A 14,907-nucleotide genomic window follows, 5' to 3' on the forward strand; every position below is an offset into this window, starting at 1 on the left:
ATGGTCAGATGAAACCAAAATAGAACTTTTTGGTAAAAACTCAACTCGTCGTGTTTGGAGGACAACGAATGCTGAGTTGCATCCAAAGAACACCATACCTACTGTGAAGCATGGGGGTGGAAACATCATGCTTTGGGGCTGTTTTTCTGCAAAGGGACCAGGACGACTGATCCGTGTAAAGGAAAGAATGAATGGGGCCATGTATCGTGAGATTTTGAGTGAAAACCTCCTTCCATCAGCAAGGGCATTGAAGATGAAACGTGGTTGGGTCTTTCAGCATGACAATGATCCCAAACACACCGCCCCGGGCAATGAAGGAGTGGCTTCGTAAGAAGCATTTCAAGGTCCTGGAGTGGCCTAGCCAGTTTCCAGATCTCAACCCCATAGAAAATCTTTGGAGGCACATGCCCATTCATCAGATGGACACACTTCCTCTCCCAGACCCCCACATGCATGTGTGTTTGAGCGTGCACATGTAACCAATGTGAAATGGTTAGCTAGTTAGAGGTGGTGCGCGCTAATAGCGTTTAAATCGGGTCACTCACTCTGAGACCTGAAGTAGTTGTTCCCCTTGCTCTGCAAGGGCCATGGATTTTGTGGTGCGATGGGTAACGATGTTTCGTGGGTGACTGTTGTCAGTGGATGCAGAGGGTCCCTGGTTCGAGCCCAGGTCAGGGCGAGGGGACGGACGAAAGTTAAACTGTTACATTGATGCTGTTGACCTGGATCACTGGTTGCTGCAGAAAAGGATGAGGTCAAAAGGGGGGTGAGTGTAACCGATGTGAAATGGCTAGCGGTGGTGCGCGCTAATAGCGTTTCAATCGGGTGACATCACTCACTCTGAGACCTGAAGTAGTTGTTCCCCTTGCTCTGCAAGAGCTGTGGCTTTTGTGGCATGATGAGTAACGATGCTTCGTGGGTGACTGTTCTCGGTGTGTGCAGAGGATCCCTGGTTCGAGCCCGGGTCGGGTTGAGGGGACAGACGAAAGTTAAACTGTTACACACACCTCAATCCCCTTCTTGGCTTCCATGGCAACCCCCACGGGAACCTTTCCCCAATTGAATATTTCCCCCACGGGAATCACACCTGTTGGCTTTCTCACAAACATACGCAACATTGTTTTAATAATGCGTAGAACTTTTCTCGCATCTCTGGTATATAAAGCTTTTTTGAGGCCTTGCTCACAATTCATTCTGTGGCAGCACAATGACCAAATGAAATACTGTATGAGAGGCTCTTGATCATATCTTTGATCATGACACTGGTGAGGAGGAGAGAGGCCAGGAAACTGACAGTGAAGATGCATTAGAGGAGGAAGTGTCAGAAGTTGAAGACAACACAGAATATGATCCAGACCAAGAGACAACCGATGTGGAACAATCCAGTGATGAGGAAGAGGGCCCTGCTGAGGTTGTTGTTACAATCCAGTGATGAGGAAGAGGGCCATGCTGAGGTTGTTGTTACAATCCAGTGATGAGGAAGAGGGCCATGCTGAGGTTTGTTACATTCCGGTCAAGGAATGAAATTTGTCCTGGTCTTCATCCCCACCTGAGAGGAGAGGTCGGCTGTCGGCTTAAAATGTTATCAGGATGACCCCGGGACCAACAAAATACACCATATCCCGGGTTGATTACATAAAATCCTGCCACAATTAAAACATTTTAATATAACAGCCTTTTAATTTCTACTTAAAATATCAAAGGGATTCCAAATATACTAATTCCGTGGAATGACCCTTCTACAGTAAGGATTGAAGAGTAGTGTATTTGTTTATTGTACACCCGTTTGTAATAAGTGATGTGAATGAATCTGTTGTCTTGTCATGCAAATGATAGGTCCATAGCCATTCCCAGTCCCAGCCAACACGATGTGCAAGTGACGTCGTCCTACGGCATGCTTCCGGGTCCTGTCCCATAATCTTTTGAATGGGCTTGACGATATAACAACATTTGTGAAAATGCAGACATTTAAGATATGTCAAATGTTTGTGGATTAATTTACTTCTGCCAGATGCCTTTTATAAAGTGTCTTTGCTGAAGACTATTGCACTACATTTTTGCCCATTGAATACCATTCAAAAACCCTAAAAATTTTCAAAAATGACAAGGCTACTTACTTCCTGGATATCAAAGATTTACCTTGGGGATATTTATCAAGACAGCCAGAAGATGGCAGTGTTTATACATTTGAACAAACTCAATGTTAAGGTTACAAGCTAAAAACATAACGGTGGCTAAACACTGTAGCTGGTTGAGATAACAGAGAGAGTAACATAAACACTACAGGTAACAATGCTAAGTTGGTGTAACAGCCAGGTGTGTTAACACTTTTCATTGAATAAACCAGTGGTGTAGTCCTTGTTTAGGTGTGCTTCCGCTCCACTACATCCCTGCTGCAGCCATTTTAATCTGGATCAAAGGTGAATGTGTCATTCTGGTGACCTTGTTGTTGTCCGGTTGTTGTGGGCAGGTGTCCGCATAGAAATATAACTTTATTTCTATGGGTGTCACTCCCTTCCAATGAATTTTTACAAAAACGTCACAAAGTGCTTAACAGTAACCAGGTCTAGACCCTGAAAGAACAAGTGTTACGGACGTCCTCCTCTTCATCTGAAGAGGAGAGGCGAGAAGGATCGGAGGACCAAAATGCAGTGTGGTATGTGTTCATGATGAATATTTAATAAAAGAAAGCACTGAACACTGAATACAAACTATACAAAAACAATAAACAAATAACGACCGTGAAGCTATAAATGAGACCTGTGCTGAACACAAGCAACTAACATAGACAATCACCCACAAACAAACAGTGCAACCCAGGCTACCTAAGTATGATTCTCAATCAGAGACAACTAATGACACCTGCCTCTGATTGAGAAGCATACTAGGCCGAAACATACAAATCCCCAAATTATAGAAAAAAACAAACAGACTGCCCACCCCAACTCACGCCCTGACCATACTAAATAATGACAAAACAACGGAAATAAAGGTCAGAACGTGACAACAAGCATGGTATTGATTGGCCAGAGAATCCACTGACAGGGTCTGAATCAGTCCCTGATTAAAGGGGAAAGATAAAAACCAGACAAACCATTTCAAATCAAATTTGTCAAACGTTTCGCAAACAACAGGTGTAGACTAACAGTAAACGCTTACTTACAGGCCCTTACCAACAAAGCAGAGAGAAAAAAAGAGAAATAATAGAAAAATAACAATAACTTAGCTATATACACAGGGTACTAGTACCAAGTACATACAAGGTATGTACATATAGAGTACCAGTCAAAAGTTTGGACACACCTACCCATTCATCGGTTTTTCTTTATTTTCACTATTTTCTACATTGTAGAATAATAAAGACATACAAATTATGAAATAACACATATGGAATCATGTAGTTACAGAAAATGTGTTAAACAAATAAAAACCTTTTATATTCTTCAAAGTAGCCACCCTTTGCCTTGATGACAGCTTTGCACATGCTTGGCATTCTCTCAACCTGCTTCACCTGGAATGCTTTTCCAACAGTCTTGAAGGAGTTCCCACATACGCTGAGCCCTTGTTGGATGCTTTTACTTCACTCTGCAGTCCAACTCATCCCAATCCATCACCATTTGGTTTAGGTCAGGTGATTGTGTACGCCAGGTCATCTGATGCAGCACTCCATCACTCTCCTTCTTGGTCAAATAGCCCTTACACAGCCTGGAGGTGTGTTGGGTCATTGTCATGTTGTAAAACAAATGATAGTCCCACTAAGCGCAAAACAGATGGGATGGCGTATCGCTGTAGAATGCTGTGGTAGCCATGCTGGTTAAGTGTGTCTTGAAGTCTAAATGAATCACTGACAGTGTCACCAGCAAAGCACCATCACACCTCCTCCATGCTTCATGGTGGAAACCACACATGCGGAGATCATCTGTTCACCTACTCTGTTTCTCACAAAGACACGGAGGTTGGAACCAAAAATCTCAAATTTGGACTCATCAGACCAAAGGACAGATTTCTATACTTCTCATGTTCATTGCTAGTGTTACTTGGCCCAAGCAAGTCTCTTCTTATTATTGGTGTCCTATAGTAGTAGTTTCTTTACAGCAATTCTACCATGACTGCCTGATTCACATAGTCTCCTCTGAACAGTTGATGATGAGATGTGTCTGTTACTTGAAGTCTGTGAAGCATTTATATGGGCTGCAATTTCTGAGGCTTATAACTCTAATGAACTTATCCTCTGCAGCAGAGGTAACTCTGGGACTTCCTTTCCTTTGGCGGTCCTCATGAGAGCCAGTTTAATCATAGCGCTTGATGGTTTTTGCAACTGCCTTTCAAGAAAATGTTGAAGTTCTTGAAATGTTCTGCATTGACTGACCTTCATGTCTTAAAGTAAGGATGGACTGTCATTTCTCTTTGCTTATTTGAGCTGTTCTTGCCAAAGTATGGACTTGGTCTTTTACCAAATAGGGCTATCTTCGGTATACCACCCGTACCTTGTCACAACACAACTGATTGGCTCAAACGCATTAAGAAGGAAAGATATTCCACCAATTAACTTTTAACAAGGCACACCTGTTTATTGAAATGAATTACAGGTGACTACCTCATGAAGCTGGTTGAAATAATGACAAGAATGTGCAAAGCTGTCTTCAAGGCAAAGGGTGGCAACTTTGAAGAATGTCGAAGATAAAATATATTTGGATTTGTTTAACAGTTTTTTGGTTACTACATTATTCTATATGTGTTATTTCATAGTTTTGATGCATTGTTATTATTCCACAATGTAGAAAATATTAGAAATAAAAAAAAACCCTGGAATGAGTAGATGTGTCCAAACTTTTGACTGGTACTGTAGGTAGGGATAAAGTTACTAGGCATCAGGATAGATAATAAACAGTAGCAGAAGCGTATGTCAATGAACAGCATTCTGAGTGGGGAAACATCTCATCGCAAGAACTGGCAAATCTGGTGCAGTCCATGAGGAGGAGATGCACTGCAGTACTTAATGCAGCTGGTGGCCACACCAGACTGTTACTTTTGATTTTGAACCCCCCCCCCCCCCCCCCCCCCCCTTTGTTCAGGGACATATTATTCCATTTCTGTTAGTCACATGTCTGTGGAACTTGTTCAGTTTATGTCTCAGTTGTTGAATCATATTCATACAAATATTTACACGTTAAGTTTGCTGAAAATAAACGCAGTTGACAATGAGAAGACGTTTATTTTTCTTGCTGAGTTTATTAATATCAAACAAATCAGGTAAATACCTACATGTTCTCTCACACTTCACACCAGTATGAGGATCTGAGTGCTCTGGAGAAGGTTTTCATCAAAGATCTCTCTGTACTTTGCTCCGATCATCTCTCCCTCGATACTGACCAGTCTCCCAAAATCTGCAACTGAAAAACATCCCCACAGCATTTAACTGCCACTACCATGCTTCACATTAGGAATGGTATTTGCCAGGTGATGAGCGGTGTCTGGTTTTCTCCGGACGTGACACTTGGCATTCAGGCCAAATAATTCAATCTTGGTTTCATCAGACCAGAGAATCTTGTTTCTCATGGTCTGAGAGTCCATTAGGTGTCTTTTGGCTAACTCCCAGTGGGCTGTCATGTGCCTTTTACTGGGGAAGGGCCTCTGTTTGTTCACTCTACCATAAAGGACTGCAGAGATGGTTGTCCTTCTGGAATGTTCTCCCATCTCCACAGAGGAAATCTGGAGCTCATCGGGTTCTTGGTCATCTCCCTGACCAAGGCCCTTCTCCTCGATTGTTCAGTTTGGCTGGGCGGCCAGCACTAGGAAGAGTCTTTGTATTTCCAAACTTCTTCTATTTTAGAATGATGGAGGCCACTGTGTTCTTCGCGACCTTCAATGCTCCAGACAATTTTTGGTACCCTTCCCCAGATCAGTGCCTTGACGCAATCCTGTCTCTGAGCTCTACGGACAATTCCTTTGATCTCATGGCTTTGTTTTTGCTCTGACATGCACTGTCAACTGTGGGACCTTATATAGACAGGTGTGTGCCTTTCCAAAATTATGTCCAATCAATTGAATTTACCACATGTGGACTCTAATAAAGTTGTAAAAACATCTCAAGGATGATCAATGGAAACAGGATGCACCTGAGCTCAATTTCAAGTCTCATAGCAAAGAGTCTAAATACTTATGTAAGTAATGTATTTCTGTTTTTTATTTTTAATACTTTCAAAAAAGCTGGTTTCGCTTTGTCATTATGGGGAATTGTGTGTAGATTGATGAGGAAAATGTTTAATTTATTTTAGAATAAGGCTGTAACGTAATAAAATGTGGAAAAAGTGAAGGGGTCTGAATAGTTTCCGAATACACTGTAGGTGTTCCTCTTCTCCAGGTGGGAGAGGGCAGTGTGGAGTGCAATAGAGATTGTGTCATCTGTGGATCTGTTGGGGCGGTATGCTGACTACCAGACTATGCTGGTCTGCTTGAAACATTTAGGTATTACAGACTGGGTCAGGATGAGGTTGAAAACGTCAGTAAAGACATTTGCTCGCCGGTCAGTGCTTTCTCTGAGTATGTGTCCTGGTAATCCGTCTGGCCACGCGGCCTTGTGAATGTTAACCTGTTTAAAAGGTCTTACTCACATCGGCCACGGAGAGCGAGATCACACAGTCGTTCAGAACAGCTTATGCTCTCATGCATGGTTCAGTGTTGCTTGCCTTGAAGCAGTGTTGTATTTAGTAGACATTGAGGTCCAGGTTTGATTAGCCTTACTATAGACAATACACTGACGTGTGTTAAACCAATAAATATCCGTTCTTGATCTGATTTAGGCATATCCATTTCAAATGATAATTGTATAAAACGTGTACCCATGTAGGCTGCCACTGAAAATAAAAACTGTAAGAAAAACATCAAGTTTAAGTGATAATAAATTCAGTATAAAAGGAAAAGGAAACAAAAAAAGAAGTGGGCCTCCACCCCCAACCTTTCATCCCATACCCCCTACCCCACCCAGTCAACATGTCTCCATCCATCATTGGATGGTTTGGTACTTGGGTTTCCCAAGGGCCTCCATAGGCTAGCATAGCTGACCTAAATTGTAAATATAGAAAAAAACGATTTGCCTGGTAATGTGGGGGTTGTGGTAGGCTTACCATTAAAGGAACACAAGGCGTTATTATTAAATATATATAATATATCAATATATAAAACAGGGAAAATATTAATACTTTCTTTATGAAACACCATTTTCCACCCACACGCTAGAGTGGTTAACGCAGAGGAAACTAGTCTTGGACATTGTGTCTCACGTTCAACAGTCGGATGTTTAGAGTCTACCCCCGGCTGAACGAAGGGCGCAACATCAGGAAGCAGTATTAGCAACTCTAGCATGGTGGTGGAAAATGGTCTTCCATAAAGAAAGTATGCATATTTTCCCAATTTTCTCTGCCTTCTCACCATTAAATCAATTTAAGGAGAAAATCGTCGCCTTTGCAGCCTGAATGGAGAATGTTTTAAGTACGAACCGGTCCACGGGGGACACAAATGTATTGCTGGCTGAATTCAATGCGTTTGGACGGTAAGATGAAACGACTCAATATCGCCATCTGCTGGCCTTTGGGCTAGGTTTTGCCATAATTTTGACTGTGGCTGGGAATAAGAAACATCACTTGATCATCAGTGATGAAAATTATTCTTGCAGAAATGTCACTACCTAACATCACTACCTTCTCATCTGTTATGTATTCATCAGGATGTGGCTATGCCTGGCTACAAGTCTGAGTAACATCAGATTCTCATCAGAAACACAGTTTCATTAAGATATACAAACCAAGTTGATATACATACCAAGTTGAAGGAATAGAGTTGTAAACAGTTTCAGTAACACACAGAGTATCCACTAGAGGTCAGCAGGTCCTTGTATCTGACCCTAGTTAGTCCTCTGTCAGCCCCACACCTCTCCTCTCTGTATAGAGTAGTGGTGTCAAATTAATTTCATAGTCTAATGTCTGCAGGTTTTAGTTTTTTCCTTTCAATTAAGCCAGTGACAACCAGGTGTGGGGAGTTCCTTACTAGTTAGTAACCTTAATTCATCAATCAAGGACAATGGAGGAGCCAAAACCTGCAAATACTTGGCCCTCTGTGGAATGAGTTTTACACCTGTGGTATAGAGATCATTATCACACAGATGGGAGCTATTAGGAAACGGAAAAAGCCCTGAGTTGAAAGGTTCTCAGCAGCCACTGACAATTGTGGGCATGGGAAGTCAAGACGTGCTGTGAGGCTGACTGTAGTTGTGTGCGCTTACTGTTAAAGGAACGCTCTGTAAGATGTGCTGTGGTAGGCTTACCGTTAAAGGAACAGTCTGTAAGATGTGCTGTGGTAGGCTTACCGTTAAAGGAACAGTCTGTAAGATGTGCTCTAGTAGGCTTACCGATAAAAGGAATAGTCCGTAAGACTATACTTTAAGCCAGTAGTTCTGAATGTAGCGCTCACAAGCCAAAAGTGGTCCCCAAACATGACATACTATGTCACATACTGTATGTGCACCACCTCATTGCTCTCTCTCGCTCTGCTGTGTGTGCATCTTGCTAGCTGTCACTCAAATGGCAAGGGGCTTAAGCTCATTGGCTGGTACTCAAATTGCTAAGGGACTGGACCACTTGGGGGAAAATATAGGGGAAATGGTGCTGCACAGCTTCCAGTAAACAGTCGCTTTCAAACTAGGGATTTCGTGGCTAATTGAGGTAAAATAGTAATTCTGCTCATAGATTTGGCATGTATGAACTACACATTGACACATCCAGCCCAAAGCGAGGCAAATTCGTAGCCCCTAAAGTTCCTGAACATGTATTTAAAGAAAAAGTCTGTAAGGTGTGTAGGCCTACTGTTAAAGGCAGATCATTATAAATTCAAAATGGTTCTAATTTACCAGTGTGGAGGTCTCCTTTAACATAATAATCAAATTAAATCAAATTGTACTGGTCACATGCTTCGTAAACAACATTATGCTTACTTACAGGCCCTTCCCAACAATGTAGAAAGGAAAAATTGAGAAATAATAGAAAAGTAAAACATGTAATAGTAAAATAAACAATAAATACACCACGAGTAATGATAACTTAGCTATACAGTCGATGTGCAGGGGTACAAGGTAATTGAGGTAGATATGTAAATATAACTAAGAATAAAGCGACAGATAAACCGTAGCACCAGCGTAAGGATGTTATGAGTCAAGAAAGGTTCAGTGCAGCTAGTCCGTGTCTTGTAGCTATTTGGTTAAAGGAAAGGTTCACCCATTTTTAAAGTTATATTGTTCTTGTGCATCTCTGAGTGATGTTCTATCGATTCCCCGGGTAATTTCAGTTTTCATGTGTATCTGAGTTATTGCCATTCACGCAGGCAGAAATCCGGCCAATATGACGTCGCACCGTGATAAAGTCGCTCTCACCACACTGGAAGTTAATAGGAATACATTTAAATTGCGAAAACATCTGTCATACATGTCAGATTTCAACACTGGCTGATGTCATAACTCGAATGAGCCATTGATCATAATTTTGCGATATTCCTACCTCGAGAAATGTCTAATTTAACGGATGGTCTAGCACATTTTTCCTATTTGTCTGCCACTTTAGTCCAGGGTGCATTGCATGGTGCAGTTGCCAAAGATATTATAGAAAGGAGATTGGAATCCAGTGAAATAAGGAACGTCGACTGTCGACCAATCGCGTTCACGTTGTCATGCTGCATTACGCTGTTGCTAAGCTGATCATCAAGCAATCCCTTCTCAAAGTCAGTGTATATGTCGAGAAACGTATCTATTTTCCTCTAAAGTAAGTAATGGCACGATTCCAAAACTATACGATACTACAGATAACAAGTTAATTATCTCACATCTTGGAAAATATTTGTAATGTTGCACTTCTTCTTGATGTAATTTGTGCTAATGTTGGGTTTTTGAGCTAGCTCCAATAGACTCCCATACTCCCACACTCCTTCAAGGAGAGCGGTCCTTGTCCAAGAATCACCAAGAATGCACCGCCTGTTTCCATGGCAGGGTTTTGTCCCCTGGCATAATCTCCTCCCATGTCCAAGATGTCTCCATTCTCTCTTCTCCCGGGCCCAGGATCCCTGCTCCTCCTGGCCATGCTGTTTGGTCCTTTGGTGGTGGGTAGTTCTGTCACGGCCGTCGTTGGAAAGAGACCAAGGGGCAGCGTGGTGAGTGTACATTTTATTTTATTTATATAAAATGTCGCCAACAAAACAAGAAATAACAAAACAACCTTGAAGCTTAACAGGGCTATAATGCCACTAACAAAGATAACTACCCACACTGAAAGGAGGGAAAAAGAGCTACCTAAGTATGATTCCCAATCAGAGACAACGATAGACAGCTGTCCCTGATTGAGAACCATATCCGGCCAAAACATAGAAATAAAGAAACCTACTATTTGACAGATTTTTTAAAAACTTTTGTTTATTTAAGCATTTCATGGTAAGGTCTACACTTGTTGTATTTGGCACATGTGATAAATAAAATTTGATTTGATTTAAGGTATTTTCTGCCGTTCTTCTATAGTATCTACAGTATCTATAGTCTCACATGTCTATATTCCCTCAATGTCAATAGTCTCAGTAGTAGCCATAGAAGCTATAGTCTCTATAGACTCTATAGTCTTGCCACATACACATAGAATAACATAACTTAAGACTAGTGGTACCTTTTTATGTTTCATTTCATTGCTTTTATTAAAACATTTTATTTTTATACAAATTAATTTAATTTAATTTAAATACACTTGCTGAAATCCAGTTGCTGTGTCCCTCAATAGTTTGCGGATGATGTGTATCCAGGGCAGTAAGGGTCTGGTCTCGTCATCTTTTGGTCAGAAAGGAATTTCCCTCACGCTTCATAAAATGTGTCACCGGGGCAATCCCGTTAGTTCTTTTATATACTGCTTACACAGACAAGTTATATTTGCATTATTTACATTATTCATTATTCATCATTAATTCATCATGAATTCATCATTAACGTTTGGTTCATGCATGTGACTGACCAATACCTAACAAGGCTTTCCCTTCCTAAGCTGAGACCTTGAAACTGAGATACCCCGTTTCGGTTCTCAAAGCAATATTCTGGGCGTACTGCCAAATTGCTTATTCCTGCTTGGCACAATCAATCAGTCACTTGAATGAACTCAAACAAATTGGTTATTAGAAAATCACAAACATAAAACGGTCCTTCACAACAGAAATACTGGACAATATGAACTCTTATGGTGGTGATTTGACAAAATTACAATCATGGTCTTGAATTGGACTCAAATTTTTCTGGTCTCGGTCTTGACTTGGTCTCCCCCCCCCCCCCCCCCCCCCCTCGGTTAGCATTGTGTATTTTGAAGTCAGCTTGAGCTGCAACCTACCAACCTTATTATATCACCAAAATGAAACATTTGTTCACAAATAATGTGGTTCTCACATATTAGTCTTATTTAACACTGTAAATTACAGGAATGAGTGGTTTTGGGTTGATTTCTCCTTTAACTATTTCATTAACTATTTAGCAGTCTTATGGCTTGGGGGTAGAAGCTGTTCAGAGTCCTGCTGCTTCCAGGCTTGGGGCATCGGTAACACTTGCCGTGTTATAGCAGAGATAACAGTCTATGATTTGGGTGGCTGGATTCTTGACAATTCTTAGGGTCTTCCTCTGACACCGTCCGTTTTAGAGGTCCTGGATGGCAGGGAGCTCAGCCCCGGTGATGTACTGGGCCATACACACTACCTTCTGTAGCGCCTTGCAGTCGGATGCCAACAGTTGCCATACCAGGCGGTGATGCAGCCAGTCAAGATGCTCTCAATGGTGCAGGAGGAACAGTTGTCAATACATACCACTATTCCCAGCCCTAGGTTTTGGTTGATATATAACAATCAATGGATGCTTATGTCACCCATTGATTACATGTTGCCATTTGAATGTGCAGTACACTAGAGATGGTGGTTGGTTCCCTCTAAACCTTGACATCTGGGCCTGTTAATGGTTTGCATCCGAAGCTTCTAGGTAAAAGCAGCTTTGAAGGTTGAGGAGGATAACGTTATTTTTAGGACTAGCAGGGTTTTACAGGCTAATTACAAGTCAGGAACAATTCTGTGAGAGTAAAGTGGAGAGGTTTATGCTTGTGGTGGGCTGAGGTAGGTGGCCTGCTTCACTGGTTCTCATCTTAACCCTTACCATTAAACTCATTACCATTAAACTTAACCCTTACCATTAAACAGATTGTGAGTGACTATGTCTTTGTCTGTTCCCTCAAAGCTTTCAAATACAATGACAAAGTCAACGTGATAAAGCCTTACATTTATGTTTTTTCTCTCTAGTCTGGAATACACACCAGCCATGAATGAATCTTAAGGATTTCGTTTTTTAACGAAATCTTAAGGATCTTCCTTAAGGATCTTCCTTTTTCTCTCATTGTAAGTTTCAGCTTCACACAGTATGTCTTAGTCCAGCCCTGTTCAAACAAATACAGTTTAGAAGATTTGGAGGAGCACTCTGAGATTCCTTAGCGATGAAACCCTCTGTTAGCTAATTAGCGCACTGGGGCCTTACTGTAAGCGAGAGAGACCAAATGGGGGAGAGAGCTGGGGAGAGAGAGAGAGAGAGAAAGGATAGGAGAGAGTGTCTGAGTGAGAGCTGGGGAGAGAGAAAGAAAGAGAGAGAGAGCTGGCATAGAGAAGGAGCAAAAGCAGATTGAAAATGAATTAGTGAGCAGAGGAGCTTACAGGAGCGCCTTTTCAGGAACAGCCTGGAAGCTGCATAGACTACTTCCTGAACTCCCATGGCACTTTTCTTCTTCTTCTTCTCCTCCTTCCTCCCCCTCTCCTTCTCCATGTCTCCCTAGCTGAGAAGGAGCCCAGGACGACTGGTCTGTTTATACTGGACTAGTCTCTGGGTAGGGTCTCTGTCTGTCACTGTCTGACTCCTTCTGTCTGTTTGAGAAGCATAGACAAATGAAAAGACAAAGAAGGCGACAAAAATGTACACTTTGTCCTGTTTCTGCAAAGCTAGAAATTATGGCCTAAACTCATCAAAGGCGAGCGTGCGAGATGTGTGTGATTTATTTCAGAATGCATTGTTTTGAATTATAATGACCCAGCCGGGAGGGCAGGTTGTCTGCTTTGACGCCTCGGTCAATTAGAACGTTTCTCTATTTTTGCATTTTATCACTGGCGCTGTAGTCCCACAAAGCAATATAAATGTTGTTGTTACTCACTTTTTTCAAGCTCATTTGAATTGGATGTGGTAACTAAGGGTTGAGGCTTTACCATGCATGCCAAATTAGACCAATTCATCCACTTATGGAAACACAATATCGCTATAAGCGTAGATGATCAGAGACATGGACTATCCTTCTACCATATGGTCACTGCTCTGCCTGTCCTGTCCTTTCCACCCGCCTCACTCTGCTTCTTCCACCCACCCACTGCAGGTGAGTTTTAACCAACCTCTTGTGAATGGACCAACTCTATTAACCCCAAGAGCCATTGGTCAAACAACCCACCATAACTAAAAGCTTACGGCCAGCCTTCCTCTTTTTGAGAGACAGTAGGCGTGTTGTTTCATCTCCACCTCTCTACTGTTTCCCTTCTTCTGAGAGAGTTCTTCTATTTCTGTGCTTCAGAGGTCTAACCGTTGTATTGTTAATGGGATCAATTCACTTGGAGTCACTGTTACACCTCGATGAATGAATCACCTCAGACCTCATAGATCCAGTCATGTTGGTTAGTAGTGCTTGCCAATCATGCTGTACTCTCATGGTGAATTTGATATATTATTAGAAATTCTGTATAATTTGAATTGCTGTATTATTTGAATTGATGTATCATTTGAATGTATTTATCATTTGTGTGCCAGTCAGTGGAAAGGGAAAGAACAGACAGTGCTTTTTTGTAGAGGAGTTGGAAGGTATCTTTGGTTGGGCTCTCCAGTTCTTTAGAAATGACATATCCATAATCTGTTCCCCTCACCTGTCTTCAGTGTCAAAATGGCTTCCTGGCTCTCATCAGGGGAGAGGGATTCTTTCTTACCCTCTGATCAGTGATATGGAATCAGAATCAAATCCAACTTCATTTTAAATGCATTTAGGTTAACACCTCAATACACTTTACAGTACCTTTCTCTCGTGCGCTCTTTCTCTCTAGATAACGATGGTTAGACTCTGTCGGGGGGTTCTAACTGGCCTCTGAGAGGCAGGAAGTGGTCACTGTGGGAGGGAGGGGTTAGGGGCATCAGCTTTGTGACCAGCCTGCTGTTAAAACAACCTGCCAGGTCATACACATCTCTGACACGGTTGGGCCTGGCAGAGGGGTCGACCAATTGTACAAAGCCGCTGGATGGCTTGTAACGTGTGGAACGCTATCAGATATGTATGTCATCATTCCTGAGTTGTTTATGTGTCTGTCCTACTCTGCTCTGGACAGACACCCCAGGAGTTTCTTACATCTCAGATGAGGGAAAATATTTCCTTGTGTTTGACAGCCTCCCCCTCCTTTCTCCTTTCCCCCTCCTCCTCTCCCCTTCCTCATCCTCTCCTTCCTCTCCTCCTTTCCTCCTTCCTCCCTCCCCCCTGAGCGATCTGTCTCCTGTCTTTCAATAAGCTCTTTGTTACCAGGACGATAAGACCTCAAAGAGAAGGAAATTCGGGGGGCGATTCCAGGAAATGGGTCTTGTGACTACCAGAGCCCCCCCCCCCCCCACCGACCCCCCCTGCTGTGAGACACAGTGGAGCCCTCTCATTCTCGTCTAAACCACTTAATATTTGGTGGAGCAAACCACTTCCCATTCAGAGGGGTGTGGGGGCCCCTGGTCAGAGGTCAGCGTGTCTGACCGTGTGTTGAACAAAGGTGGAGTGAGAGATCATACTCTCTTCTTCT

The sequence above is a fragment of the Oncorhynchus mykiss genome, chromosome 5 (genome assembly GCF_013265735.2).
Source record: "Oncorhynchus mykiss isolate Arlee chromosome 5, USDA_OmykA_1.1, whole genome shotgun sequence".
NCBI classification, from domain to species: Eukaryota; Metazoa; Chordata; class Actinopteri; order Salmoniformes; family Salmonidae; genus Oncorhynchus; species Oncorhynchus mykiss.